This window comes from Pan paniscus, chromosome 7, assembly GCF_029289425.2.
Source record: "Pan paniscus chromosome 7, NHGRI_mPanPan1-v2.0_pri, whole genome shotgun sequence".
Lineage (NCBI taxonomy): Eukaryota > Metazoa > Chordata > Mammalia > Primates > Hominidae > Pan > Pan paniscus.
In genome coordinates, this window is record NC_073256.2 from 48866972 (window position 1) to 48882247 (window position 15276).

Consider the following 15276-nt stretch of genomic DNA (forward strand, 5'->3'; position numbering starts at 1 on the left):
TCTGGATGCATCACAGTTTATCCATTTACCTACTGAAGGACAACTTGGCTGCTTCCAAGTTTTAGCAATTATGAGTAAAGCTGCTATGAACATACATGTACAGGTTTTTGTGTGGACATAAATTTTCAGCTCATTTGGGTAAATACCAAGGAGTGCAGTTCCTGAGTGGTATGGTGAGAGTATGTCTAGTTTTGTGAGGGACTGCCACAATGTCTTCCAAAGTGGCTATACCATTTTGCATTTGCCTCCAGCAATGGATGACAGTTCCTAGTGCCCCACATCCTCACCAGCATTTAGAGTTGTCAGTGTTCTGGATTTTGGCCATTCTAACAGGTGTGTAGTGCTATCTGATTGCTGTTCTAATTTACTTTTTCCTGGTGACATATGGCATGGAGCATATTTTCATATGCTTATTTTCCATCTGTATGTCTTTGGTGAGGTGTCTGTTAAGGTCTTTGGCCCATTTTTTAAATTGGGTTGTTTTCTTATTGTTCAGTTTAAAGAGTTTTTTGTGTACTTTCGATAACAGTCCTTTATCATATATGCCTTTTGCAAATCTTTTCTCCCAGTCTGTGGCTTTTCTTCTCAATCTCTTGACAGTGGCTTTCACAGAGCAGAAATTTTTAATTTTAATGATATTCAACATATCAATTCTTTCTTTGATGGATCATGTGTTTGATGTTTTATCTAAGAAGTCATTGCCAAACGCAAGGTCATCTAGATTTTCCCCTCTTACTTTCTAGGAGTTTTACAGTTTTGTGTTTTACATTTATGTCTATGATCCATTTTGAGTTAATTGTTGCAAAGGATGTATTGTCTATGTTTAGATTCATTTTTTTTTGCATGTGAATGTCCAGTTGTTCCAGCACCATTTGTCGAAAAGACTATTTTGCTCCTTTGTCAAAGATCAGTTGATCATAGTTATGTGATCTATTTCTGGTCCCTCTATTCTGCTCCATTGCTCCGTTTGTCTATTTTTCAGCAACACCACACAGCCTTGATTATATTATCTTTATAGTAAGTCTTGAAATTGGGTAGTCTCAGTGTCTAAATTTGTTCTTCTGCATCAATAGCATGTTGGTTATTCTGGGTCTTTTCCCTCTCCATATATACTTTAGAATCAGTTTTTCAATATCCACAAAATAACCTGCTGGGATTTTTACTGGGATTGCATTGAATCTATGGATCAAGTTGGGAAGCACTGACATCTTGACAATATTGAGACTTTCTATCAGAGTTTTGTGGTTTTCCCATATCTATATCTATCTATCTATCTATCTATCTATCTATCTATCTATCTATAAAAAACAAAAAACATATATGGGAAATATATAATATATATTATATATTATATATTTTGTTAGATTTATACCTGAATATAAATATGGTGCTAATGTAAATGGAATTATCTTTTCAATTTCAAATTCCACTTGTTCATTGCCGGTATATAGGAAAGTGATTTAGTTTTGTGTATTGATGTTGTATCCTTCAACCTTGCTATAGTTACTTATCAGTTCCAGGAGTTTCTTTGTCAACTCTTTTGGATTTTCTGTATCAATGATCTTATTATCTGCGCACAAAGACAATTTTATTTCTTTGTTTTCAGTCAGTATACCTTTTATTTCCCTCTCTTGTCTTATGACACTAGTACTTCCAGTACAGTATTGAAAAGGAGTGGTGAGATATTCTTTCCTTCTTCCTGATCTTAGTAGGAAAGCTTTTAGTTTCTCATCATTGAATATGATATTAGCTGTAGGTTCTTTATACATATCCATTATCAAGTTGAGAAAGTTCCCTTTCTATTCTTTGTTTGCTGAAAGTTTTTATCATGAATGGGTGTTGGATTTTGTCAAATGCTTTTTTCTGTATATCTATTGATATGATCTATATCTATGTATCTATATATCGATCTATATCTATCTATCTATATATCTATAGATAGATATAGATGTCTATCTATCTATATATATAGATATATATGTATATATCTATTGATATGATCATGGATTTGCCTCTTTAGCCTGTTGATATGATGGATTATATTCATTGATTTTCAAATGTTGAACCAGCCTTGCATAGCTGGGATAAATCCCACTTGGTTGTAGTGTATAATTCTTTTTATACATTGTTAGATTCCACTTGCTAATATTTTGTTGAGGATTTTTACGTCTACATTCATGAGGGATATTAGTTAATAGTTTTCTTTTCTTGTAATGTCTTTCTCTGGTTTTGGTAGGAGGGAAATGCTGACTTCGTATAATAAGTTAGGAAGCATTCCTTAGGGTTTTATCTTCTGGATGAGGTTGTAGAGAATTGGTATAATTTCTCCCTTAAATATTTGATAGAATTCACCAGTGAACCCATTTGGGCCTGGCGATTTCTGTTTTGAAAGGTTTTTAGTTATGAACTCAATTTATGTAATAGATTTAAACCTGTTCAAATTGTCTATTTCTTTTTGTGTAAGTTTTGGCAGATTGCGAATTTCAAGGAATTGGTTCATTTCAACTATGCTATCAAATTTATGGGCATAGAGTTGATCATAGTATTCCTTTGTTATACTTTTAATGTCTGTGGGATCTCTAATGATGTCCTCTCTTTCTTTGCTGAGATTAGTAATTTGTATCTTTTCTCTTTTCTTTTTAAGCCTAGTTAGAGGCATATTAATTTTACCAATCGTGTCAAAGAATCAGCTTTCGGTTTTGTTAATTTTCTCTATTAATTTCCTATTTTCAATTTCCTGGATTTCTGTCCCAATTTTTATTTCCTTTCTCTGCTTACTTTGTATTTAATTCCCACTTCTTTTTCTAATTTTGTAAGGTGAAAGTTTAGATCGTTTATTTTTAATCTTTCTTCTTTCTTAATATATGCACTTAATGCTATAACATTTCCTCTGAGAACTGATTTTGCTGTATCTCACATATTTTAATAAGCTGTATTTTCATTTTTACTTAGTTCAAACTATTTTAAAATGTCTCTTGAAATATCTTTTTTGAATTATATGTTATTTAGAGGGGTGCTGCTTAATCTCAAAGTATTTTGGGATTTTCCAGCTATATTTCTGTTATTAGTTTCTGTTTTAATTCCATTGTGGTCTGAGGGCAGTGTATGATTTGTATTCTTTTAAATTTTTAAGGTGAGTTCTATGACTCAAAATGTGATCTATCTTGGTGAATGGTCCACATGAACTTGAGAAGAATGTGTATTCTGCTGTCCATCAATGTCGATTATATTCAGGTGATTGATGGTGGTGTTCGCTTCAACTGGGCCCTTACTATTTTCATGTATGCTGGATCTGTTCATTTCTAATAGAGGGGTTTTGAAATCTCCGGCTATAATAGTGAATTTGTCTATTTCTCCTTGCAATTCTATCAGTTTTGCTTCATTTTGACACTGTTGTTAGGAACATACCCATTAAAGATTGTTATTTCTTCGAAGTCACCTCTTAAGTCTATGTTCTGTTGTACAATTTTACACTCTGCTTTTTTCTCACTGAAAACATGATTTTTAATAGGCACAGGCTGTTTTCACTCTACAAGTCCAATATTTCTTAATCAACTTGATTCAGACCAATTTGTGATGATTCAAGTTACCACTGCGGGAAGATGCCATTTGTGTGCTTTGGGGAGTGGTAGGATGGGGTCCAGGACATCGGGTAGAGAACAGGTTGTGAAGGAGCCCTAGACAGCTGGCAGCCATCATCACAAAGAGAGATAGAAAAACAAGTGGAAGCTTCAGTTGGGATTGGGCGAGAGAGCAGTTTGACACCAGCACAGACTGGACCAGCAATGCTGCTTCCATTGGAACACCTGACTCTTATTTCAAAAAATTAGGACCAGAAATCCAAGATGAAAGGAAGTTTGAGTGCTTCTTAAGAGATGAGCCAAGGACCTGGGCAGAGGGGGAGCCCAGGTTCAGAGTCCACTCAGACCAGACACCCGGGCTGAGTGTCCAGCAGGTCTGACCGATGGGACCTCTAGCCTCTATTCTGAAACTCAGGGACTTTATTTCTCTGTGCTTTAACTTTCTCATCTGCCAGGCTGCAGTGTGTATAACTTCATGTGTCCTGAGCTGCTGAACCACAGTTTGAAAGTGAGTCATGGTAAATGCTTTGCTATGTAAAACTTCTTTAGTAACTGCTTCTGGGAATCGCTTCAATTATTGCCCCACTCTGTTTGCCTGGCTGTGGGTCAAGCTTTCCCCTTTCTTTGGGAAACCTGGCCTTGATTGGCCTTGTCTCTGCTTAGAATGGAAAAGGGAAAAGGGACTGTGATATGATTTGGCTCTGTGTCCCCACCCAAATCTCACCTTGAATTGTAATCCCCATGTGTTGAGGGAGGGACTTAGCAGGAGGTGATTGGATCATGGGGGTGGTTTCCCCCATGCTCTCTCCCTAATAGTGAGAGAGATCTCATGAAATTTGATGGTTTAAAGTGCCATTTTCCCTTGCGCTTGCTCTCTCCTGCTGCCATGTTAGATGTACCTTGCTTCCCCTTTGCCTTCCACCCTGATGGTAAGTTTCCTGAGGCCTCCCTGGCCATGTGGAACTGTGAGCCAATTAATCCTCCTGATATGGCTTGGCTGTGTCCCCACCCAAATCTCAGCTTGAATTGTAGCTCCCAGAATTCCCAAGTGTTGTGGGAGGAACCCAGGGGGAGGTAATTGAATCATGGGGGCCAGTCTTTCCTGTGCTATTCTTGTGATAGTGAATAAGTCTCACAAGATCTGATGGGTTAATCAGGGGTTTCCACTTTTGCTTCTTCCTCATTTTTCTCTGGCCACCGCCATGTAAGAAGTGCCTTTTGCCTCCCACCATGATTCTGAGACCTCCCCAGCCATGTGAAACTGTAAATCCAATTAAACCTCTTCTTGTTACCAGTTTCAGGTATGTCTTTATCAGCAGCATGAAAATGAACTAATATACCTCCTTTCTTTATAAATTACTCAGGTAGTATCTTTATAGCAGTGTGAGAAAGGACTAATAAATGCTCTAAAGAAAGGATGAATCATCATTAAATAAGAGGTTGGGTGAGGGGTGGAGTTAATGGTAATGCCCTTGATGCTACTGAATCAGCTGGGTTTCAGACTATTCTTCTGTCCCGAGGTCTCCAAGGCCTGCTCACAGTGCAGTCATGTTTTGGGCTTCAGGACCTCCAGCCTCCTTACACAAGGGTACCCCTGAGCAAGCTTTCAGTGCCAACCAACTTATTGGCTTCAAAGACAAGGTGGGCCTTATCTTGCCCTCTGATTGGGGCTGTGGCATCTTTTGTGGACTAAAATTTCTCCTGAGCCATCTTTTGTTTTTATTGGAATACAGTTGCTGCTTTTCCATAATTGGTTAGTAGAGAATGCTCTGTGAATGCAGTAGGATCCTCCGAAAAGCACGGCCTTGAAGCAAGGAGACACTGGTGTAGTAGAATTCAGAGAAGGACTTTTTCAGCACAAACATCGGAAGCATCGAACTTTGAATCAATATGTGACTAAGTGCAGTGGAGGGACCAGTGAGAGCAAGGCGGGAGAAAAAGGAGTAGAGCGATGTGGCCAGGATGCAGAGGCAGATAGCCCTCGGTTCCTTCCTGTGTTGTTACCATCCAGACTTGTGTTCATTTTTCACTCAGAGCTTCTGTTTCTCCAACACGGATTCCTAGCACGGCCTCTCAGGGAGGGGTCGCTTTCTGTTTATTGAGGAGCTACTGAGAAGAATGAGCCCCTGTGAAGCAGAGCCATGTGTTCATCTTGTACCCAAGATGCCTAGCACTGAATCTGGCACATCTTAAACATCAAACCAATGCTTATGGAATGAGTAAATAAATGCATGGGTGGGGAAAAAATAAATGAATGAAGAGGAAGAAATGAATCAATATAGAAGCACTAAGGTTTGAAAATCTTCTTGGAAGAGTTGAGGTGAAGATGAAGCTTTAGGTTTTGTTTGTTTTTTATTTTTATTTATTTTTATTTATTTATTTATTTTGAGACAGAGTCTTGCTCTGTCACCCAGGCTTAAGTGCAGTGGCGCGATCTCGGCTCACTGCAACTTCCGGCTCCCAGGTTCAAGTGATCCTCCTGTCTCAGCCTCCCAAGTAGCTGGGACTACAGGCACATGCCACCACATCCAGCTAATTTTTATATTTTTAGTAGAGACGGGGTTTTACTATGTTGGCCAGGCTGATCTCGAACTCCTGACCTCAGGTAATCTGCCTGCCTCGACCTTCCAAAGTGCTGGGATTACAGGTGTGAGCCACCATGCCTGGCCCGTTTTTTATTTTTTGAGACAGGGCCTCGTGTTGCCCAGGATGGAGTATAGTGGTATGATCACGGCTTACAGCAGCACTGGGCTCAATGATCCTCCTGCTTCAGCCTTCTGAGAAGCTAGGACTACAGGCACGTGCCACCACACCCAGATAATTTTTTTTATTTTTTGTAGAGACAGGGTCTTGCTTTGTTACCCAGGCTGGTCTCAAACTCTTGGCTTCAAACAACTCTACCACCTCAGCCTCCCAAAGTGCTAGAATTACAGGCATGAGCCACTGTACCCGGGCAAGTTTTGATGTCTCTAGCAGTCACTAGCACATCCATGGAAGTAAATGGGAATAAAAGAGTGGACTCCCTTAAAAATACACAGAAGAGAGAGACAAGGTCGCTAGGGAAGCGATGAAAGTCCAAATGTTAACCAGCCCCATTGTGTAAGGAGCAATGTGGCCCAACGAGACCAATTTTGTTAATGCCTTTAATGATTAGTTTCCTAGTTAATAATTGACACGTCATAACACAGAAAGCTGAAAACTGGTAAGTCAGTTATTTCATCATTTTGGATTCTCTTGTATGTTGAGGTCCTGATAATAGTCACCAGGTGATACCTGGAAACATTAGCGAGGGAAGGCACATTTTTAACCTTCTGGAATAGTTAACTAAAATTCAAATAAACTTAAATACAATCTCCTTGCTTACCTGAAGAGTAATGAGGTTTGTCAAGAAGGTGTACTAGGCTGCATGCAGTGGCTCACACCTGTAATCCCAGGACTTTGGGAGGCAGAGGTGGGTGGATCATTTGAGGCCAGGATTTTGAGACCAGCCTGGCCAACATGGTGAAACCTGTCTCTACAAAAATATACAAAAATTAGCTGGGCATGGTGGCAGGCACCTGTAATCCCAGCTATTTGGGAGTCTGAGGCAGGAGAATCACTTGAACCTGGAAGGCGGAGATTGCAGTGAGCCAAGATCACACCATTGCACTCCAGCCTGGGCAACAGGATGAGACTCCGTCTCAAAAAAAAAAGGTGTACTGACTGCCTATAAACAGATCCTCAAATTTTAGGATTTGAGCTCTCAGGACAGAACTCGCATAGAACAGAGTCACCCCACACGTAACTGGAGAGCTCGCTTTAACAGGAAAAGCTCTAGGGATTTTTGCATCGCCATTTCCTCTTTAAATACAACAGAAAAATCCATTTAGCTAGGATTCTGGAACTCTGCCAGCACTTCCTGCCCTATCTGACTGTAAAATTCAACAAGGGATCATAAATAATAGACTCTAGTCCAAAAATACATTTGGGGAATCCTGTCCAATAGAATCACTGACGTCAGTGACTTCTGCATGGCCTCTGATATTTACTTCAAACAATAAGAAGAGAAATCACAATTCCTAGTGTTGGTTCCGCTAAGCAGAGCTGAGTGACGGAAATGCAGCCCAGCAGAGGCTCTGCACAGCCTAGGTAGCCCTGGCGTTTAGTTATCTTTTGCTGCGTAATCAATGGCCCAGAACCTAGTGGGTTAAATCAACAGCATTGTAGATCATGACTTTGTGAGTCAGGAATTCCAGAGTTCAATCAGACCATTTTTCTGCTGTGCATGGTATCAGCTGGGGTCAGGCAGTGGTGTTCAACAAGCCGACTGCCTCCTCTGCAGTATCCAGCATGGCTGCGCTCACATCTCTAGAGCCTCAGTGGGACTGGTTGGAACCACCGACCAGAGCACGTTCCCAGGGCCTCTGTGCCATGGCAGTCTCAGGGTAGTCTAGGTGGCCTAGACTGGTGGCCTAGGGCTCCCAGAAAAGGTGTTGTAAGAGACCTGGGTAGAAGCTGCAAAGCTTCTTTATGTCCTCTCCTCAGAGGTTCTAGAATGTCACTTCTGTAGCATTTGACTGGTCTAGGAAGTCACTAAGAACAGCCCAGCTCCAACAGCAGGAGCATTAGGTGCCATTTCTCAACGAGAGAAGTAGTAGGAAACTGTGGCCGTCATTAGCCTGGAACATTGCAGAGCAGAAGGAATTTTACTTAGTAGTTGTGGACCACCTGCACATACATCGTTTCACTTCTCCAGATCCTTCTTCCACAGCAGGAAGGAGACCAGAGAGATGCCAGGCAGGTCTTGAACACATCCTCCCAAGCCCTCTTAGAGGATGTTGCAAACATCCCTGGAGACCTGGAGACCCAGGGCCTTCTGGGAACAGCTTTCTCTGTAAGGAACCACTTTCTCTGATCTGTCCCCCTAAGCTTCTAGTCCCTCTCTTCTACAAACCTTTTATAGCTTTGGAGGTCTTTTTTTTTTTTTTTTTTGAGATGGAGTCTTCCTGTGTCGCCCAGGCTGGAGTGCAGTGGCGTGATCTCGGCTCACTGCAAGCTCCACCTCCCAGGTTCACGCCATTCTCCTGCCTCAGCCTCCCTAGTAGCTGGAACTACAGGCGCCCGCCACTGCGCCTGGCTAATTTTTTCTATTTTTAGTAGAGACGGGGTTTCACCGTGTTAGCTAGGATGGCCTCGATCTCCTGACCTCGTGATCCCCCCGCCTCGGCCTCCCAAAGTGCTGGGATTACAGGCGTGAGCCACTGCGCCCAGCCCCTTTGGAGGTCTTGAAAACTGGAGCTGCTCTTCCTTCAGCAACAGATTAGGCTTGGACCTGGCACATCCTACCAACACTCAAGTGCATGTGCAAGTTCAGAAACTCCTCTTCTGTCTTCTCTTCTTTCCTCTCCTCTCCTCTTCTTTTCTTTTCTTTTCTTTTACTTTTTCTTTTTTCTTTTCATCATAGCTCACTGCTGCCTCGACCAGCTGGGCTCAAGTGATCCTCCTGCCTAAGCCTCTTGGGTAGCTGAGACTACAGGTGAGCCCCAATATGCCCAGCTAATTAAAAAAATTTTTTTTTGGTAGAGATATGGTTTCGCTATGTTGCCCATGCTGGTCTCAAATTCCTGGGCTCAAGCGATCCTCCTGCCTTGGCATCCGAAAGTGCTGGGATTACAGGTGTGAGCCACTGCTCCTGGCCCAGAAACTTTTCTGTTTTTCTGATTCCTAGACACTGAAGCAAGATCATGGATAAAGACAATCTGTCCAGTCCACAACAGACATTTATTACCCCTAAGCATGGGGCGGCACAGAGCTGGATGCTGGTAGTACAAAGGAGAGGGAAGAAACACGTGGTCAATCCCCACACACTAGGTGGCTCATAAGTAACAATAATAGTGCAGTGCTACCGAACCTTATTTACAGATAAGGAAGGAATCAGGCTCAGAGAGGTTAGGTAACTTGCCTAAGGGCACACAGCAAGGAGGTGGCAAATCTGGGCTTAGGACCCAGGTCAGGCCATGCAACTCCATCTCAGAGATAAAAATCCTCTCATGAAAAGGAAGCAAGATGCATTTCTGGGTATTTTTAGAGAGGTTTACTGAGGGTGCTGGTTTTCTCCACCCATTGAGATAACTGGAGCTAACAGTAGAAGACTCAGAAAGGGTCACTTAGAAGGGATCTGATGCCACACACAGGTCCAGCTTTTCCAGTTAAACTACAACTTCTGCAGGCCTGCACTGTCTTATTTGGTGCTCTCAAAAAGTATCCATCCCCTCAAAATCAGTCTGGCAATATGTGAAAAGAGCTATAAAATTGTTCCTATCCTTTGACCCAATCATCTTGCTTTTGGAATATACCCCAAGGAAACATGCAGAAGAGAAAAGAAAGCAAACGGCACAAAGCTGTTTACGGTAACACCGTTCATAACAGTGGAAACATGGGACATGACCCAATGCCCAAAATTGGGAAAAGGTTATGCAAACGATGGTACTTTAAGACAATGGAATGTTATGTTGCTATTAAAAGGAATTAAGTTTACAGATTCTGTGGATGGATCAAAGTGCATGCAAAAGATGTTAAGAGAAAAGAATGCAAAAAAAAGTATGCTTGGGCTACAAATATAAATCAGTCGGCATGCTCATTGATAAGGATCAGAAATGAACACGGTGCTGCAAATAGCTGGTACTCTAGATTTATAGCATTGTTTTTTCTTCTAAAGTTCACAGTACCATGAAAGTACTAACTTTTGGTGTGGAGCAAGAGAGTGGAAAAAAGATCCATCATCCCCTTTTGCTCATGGTGAGAGGAGAGGGGATTTCCTCATCTGAAAGGTCAGCGTGCATCTGCAGTGTAATGTGTCTGCAAGAACAGCCCACTCAGTGTTCATCTATGTAACAGAAACACAGCACTTGGGAGGCCAAGATGGGAGGATGGCTTGAGCCCAGGAATTTGAGGCTGCAGTGAGCTATGATTGCGCCATTGCACTCCAGCCTGGACAGTAGAAGTAGACACTGTCTCCAAAAAAAAAAAAAAAAAGTTTCAAAGCAAGCTGTCGCAAACATAATAATAATAATAATACAGCTTTCAAAACATCTGGCCTATGCCCACTAGGCCACGTCTCGAACAGTACGTATAGTTGTAGGCACCATATTTCAGGGAAGACTGACAAACTAGGGCTCACTTCAAGGAGGATAGTGACTAAAGACCATGAAAAAAATTTTGAAAAGACTTGAGGATGTCTAGCCTACAGCAGAGAAACCTCTTGGAGACCCAAGAAGCTTCTCTGTAGCCCTTGGGAAGGATTCGTGTGGAAGGTTAGGCTTGTTTGGGGCACCAAGTCATGGTACACGAGCACCAAGACTTGTGTACAGAAGTTACGGAGAAGCAGAGTTTAAGTCAAGATGAGGATCAGGGTTATTCAAAAGAGGCCATGGGATCCACACTACTAGAAGTGTGTAAGCAAAGCACAAAAGATTCTATCACATGAACAACTAATGGTCTGTTTTTCTATGACCCTCCAATTTGACTTCCAGCAACTTAAATGGGTTTATGCTTCTACCAGGGGACATAGTTTTGCTGATTCATAAGGCTCTGAGGGAAAAGCATACGGTAAAAATGGAATTATCTGCTTGTCAGATGCTAAGATAGTCTACTGACCCACTGTGCATGGGAATTCCATTTTCAGCTGTTTTCCCAGGACTGGTCAGAAGTGTTTACAGAGTGATGTGGTGGTGAACTACAGACAACTAGAGGTACAATCTATTAATTTTTGTTTTTTAATGAAAATTTAACTGTGTGGCATTGAGCAACATCTGTGATCTTTGACTTTATTAATAAAGCAAACAACCATCAGTCAGCTATTTGTGTTTTCCAGTAGTTATGCTATGCCCTCTGAGAAATCCAAAATCTAAGCCATGATCCCAGCCTTCAAGAAACTTACAGGACACCAGCCACGATGAAAAATGAAGAGAGGATCTGAACTTGTGGAGATAATAAACAAGTGTATGAGACAGAAAATACACATGCAAGCACACAAATATCTAATTGCAAATTGTGATCCGTGCTATGAAGTAAATAAGCAAGCTGATGTGATCGAGGGGGAAGGGAGGAAGGAGGTGACGACTTTAAATAAGGTTCTCAGGGCAGGCCTCTCAAGGAAGTGTTATTTATCCTAAAAGCTGAAGACAGAGAAGAGACTGCCACCCAGAAGATGGGAAAGAGAGAAACAGTACATTGCCAGACACAAAGCATGACACCAAAGCTCCTCTAAACCAGAGGGCAAACTTAAACTCATCTTTCAGATGCCTTTGGAGCTCGTCGTGTCTATTTAAAATGCTCCCTACAGAGTCTAGAGCAGAGCTTTACTCATTGTAGATGCTCAATACACGTGAAGTGAACAGACAAGTGGCTCTGAGAATAGCTTTCTTATGGTTGGGCAATTGATACCCTATTCAATGTGCACGTACAAGCTCCTCTCCTTAATTACGGCTTCCTAGGAACTCTTGTGGATGACATAAAAGTAAGAGGAGGCTGGGCGCAGTAGCTTATACCTGTAATCCCAGCACCTTGGGAGGCCGAGGGGAGCAGATCACATGAGGTCAGGAGTTTGAGACCAACCTGGCCAACGTGGCAAAACCCCATCTCTACTAAAAATACAAAAATATTAGCCGGGCATGGTGGCACACACCTGTAATCCCAACTACTGGGGAGGCTGAGGCACGAACCTGGGAGGCAAAGGTTGCTGTTAATTGAGATGGCACTACTGCACTCTAGCCTGAGTGACAGAATGAGACTGTCTAAAAAAATAAAAACCTTGCTCTAGACAAGCCGCCCCCTAGTTCTTCCAATGGTGAACCTTCCTAGTTAAGCAGGGTTACCATAATCCACACCTGGACGTATCAAAGAAAACTGTGCATCTATCTGCTCAAAGTTGTCCAAATTCCCAGCAAGGGCACCTGCTCTATCTCAAAATGTAAGACTCTGGAATGAGCACTTTGTAGGTTTCAGGTCCACTGCAGACATTAATGTCTGGTGGGTGGGTTGGATTTATGATCAGCATCATCTGGGAATCACATTCTGTCCATTAGGTCGAGCTAAGTGCTGTCAGGAATTTGAGGAAGATCTCTGCTGAGTGAGGGAGCGAATAAGTGGTTATGACGTTTTAAGTGACTCCAGATGGCCCCGCAGGTACTGCGGTGGCAGCTCCACGCAGGGCACAGCCGCTGAGCAGTCTGCGAACTCACTTAACCCTCAGAAGTTTGGAATCCAAAACACTTGCCATTTGCTGTTTAGTTTCACGTACTTTTTATATGCACTAAGATGACAAGAAAGCTCAAAGAGAAATCACCCAGTACACGTTTTAGATTGAACATGAAAACTATAAATCTGCCCTTGAAAGTCAAACTTGCCTCACATTCTAGAGTCTTGTGGAAGACCAAGTACCATGAGCACAGCTCCCGGCAGTATAGTTAACACTCATTTCTGTTCTGAATATCTCCGATGAAGAAAAAGTGAGGAGGAAAGTCCCTTGACTTTGTTTACAGAGCAATAACTCTGAAGCCAGTAAAAAATTGGACATTAAAACCATAAACAGAAAAAAATAGACAAAGGTATCTTTCTAATGGGACCAGGAATAGCAGAGACACTTCTAATATAAAAATGTAACTTCAAAGTAACATGAAATACATCCTACAGTACTACAGAAATGTAATTTGAGCCATTTTCATAATTGTTTATGAAATTAAACCAGGTAGCAACCAAATGTGACAACATTCAAGGGAAGAAGAATATATTTCAGAAAATATTCTTTTGCTTTTGATTTTGATCTCTAGCAAATCCTCAGAATTGACAAATAACAGATGGCAAGTAAGCACTGAGAAAAGGAACGCGTGCAAGATACGTTGATTAATTAAAATAAAACAGGGGAAGCCTGTGTACTGTGATTTGTGATAGATGTCTAACAGAATCTCTCGTGACCTCCCCTTGGTCCAAAGGAGGTCTGCAGCCTCCACTGAGAGGTAATAGCTTCCATAGTTGACAGAACAGCTAAACTGGGCTCTTGGCCCCATACGAGCCTGCAGAGAGATCCCAGAAGCCTGTAAAGTGTCTATCCTTAGTCCTGTCCATTTTGATCACATTGTCAACCTTCTAAATGGAAACAAAGACTAGCTTATCAGGTTTATGACTGACCACATGCTAAGCAACTGCTGACATATTGAAAAGTGCCACGCAGGGGTCCACTCACCTACTCACCAGCTGCTGGACCTTCTCTGAGCTTCAATTTCCTTCTCAGAGTGTTGGCCAAATGAGAATACCTCATAAAGGCTTTGTGAGAATTAAACTACACAACAGAAGTAAAATACCAAGAGAGCATCAATAAATGTTGACTTTCTTCTAGTGTCAGAAACTGCTAGGATTCAATATCATCTCAATAGCTGAGACTGATAGATTAAAAATCCAAGGTAAAATGTAATAGGACAGATATACATCTTATTTTAGAGTATGCCAAGGGAGGCTGGGCACAGTGACTCACACCTGTAATCCCAGCACTTTGAGAGGCCGAGGCGGGTTGATCATTCGAGGTCAGGAATTTGAAACCAGCCTGGCCAACATGGCGAAACCCTGTCTCTACTAAAAATACAAAAATTAGCCAGGTGTGGTGGCACGTGCCTGTAATCCCAGCTACTCAGGAGGCTGAGGCAGGAGAGTCGCTTGATCCCAGGAGGCGGAGGTTGCAGTGAGCAAAGATCGCATCATTGCACTCCAGCCTGGGCGACAGAGGGAGACTCTGTCTCAAAAAAATAAATTAATTAACTAAAAATAAATAAAGTATGCAAAGGTAGCCTAGGGGAGAATTAACCTAATATCAACTTTGATTTCAGAAAAACAACTCAGGGAATTTTTTAATGGGCTACAAATTTAGCATAAAGAGGGTTTTGTTTGTTTACTTGTTTGTTTGTTTTAAAAAAGACAGACAATCTGAAAATAGAGTGCTAATGATGTGGTATATGGAATAGGGCTAATGGCTGAATGTTGTAACCAGGCACAGTTTGCTCCATAAAATGATACCTTAAGCCATGTTGAGTTGATAAGAAGCACACAATTAATATGGTCTGTGCTTATCATATAGAAGCCCTATATTTGACATCACTGTAATAGTCATCAGTATGAGCTACTGTATACTTATTAAATGATAAACCTAATTATCTCTTAATAATGAAGTGTTCTGTAATTCAAATTTTATAATTTAAATGACTCTTTCCTTTCTCTCTGTTAGTCAAAAGTATTGTGATGATGTATAACCTAGTGCCACAAATTCGTCTCAAAGAAGGACTACTGTCATATATTTGACAAATATATATATGACAAATGATACTAAATATGCAAGAATTCATCCCTCGAATTTTGGCACATTTGGTTGCTACCTGGTTTAAGTTCATAAACAATTACTGAAAATGACTAAAATTACATTTCTATAGTACTGTGAAGTGACAACATTTTTATATTAGAAGTGTCTCTACTATTCCTGGTTCCATTAGAAAGACATCTTTCTCTATTTTTTCTGTTTATGATTTTAATGTCCTTTTTTTTTTTCCTGGCTTCAGAATTAATAAAATATAAGTGGAACCAAATTTTTAAATATTCATATTGACTGAGATAGCATACTTTTCAAATGTTGTTCACAGAAACAAGGCTTCACTGAGTCATGTTTACAACG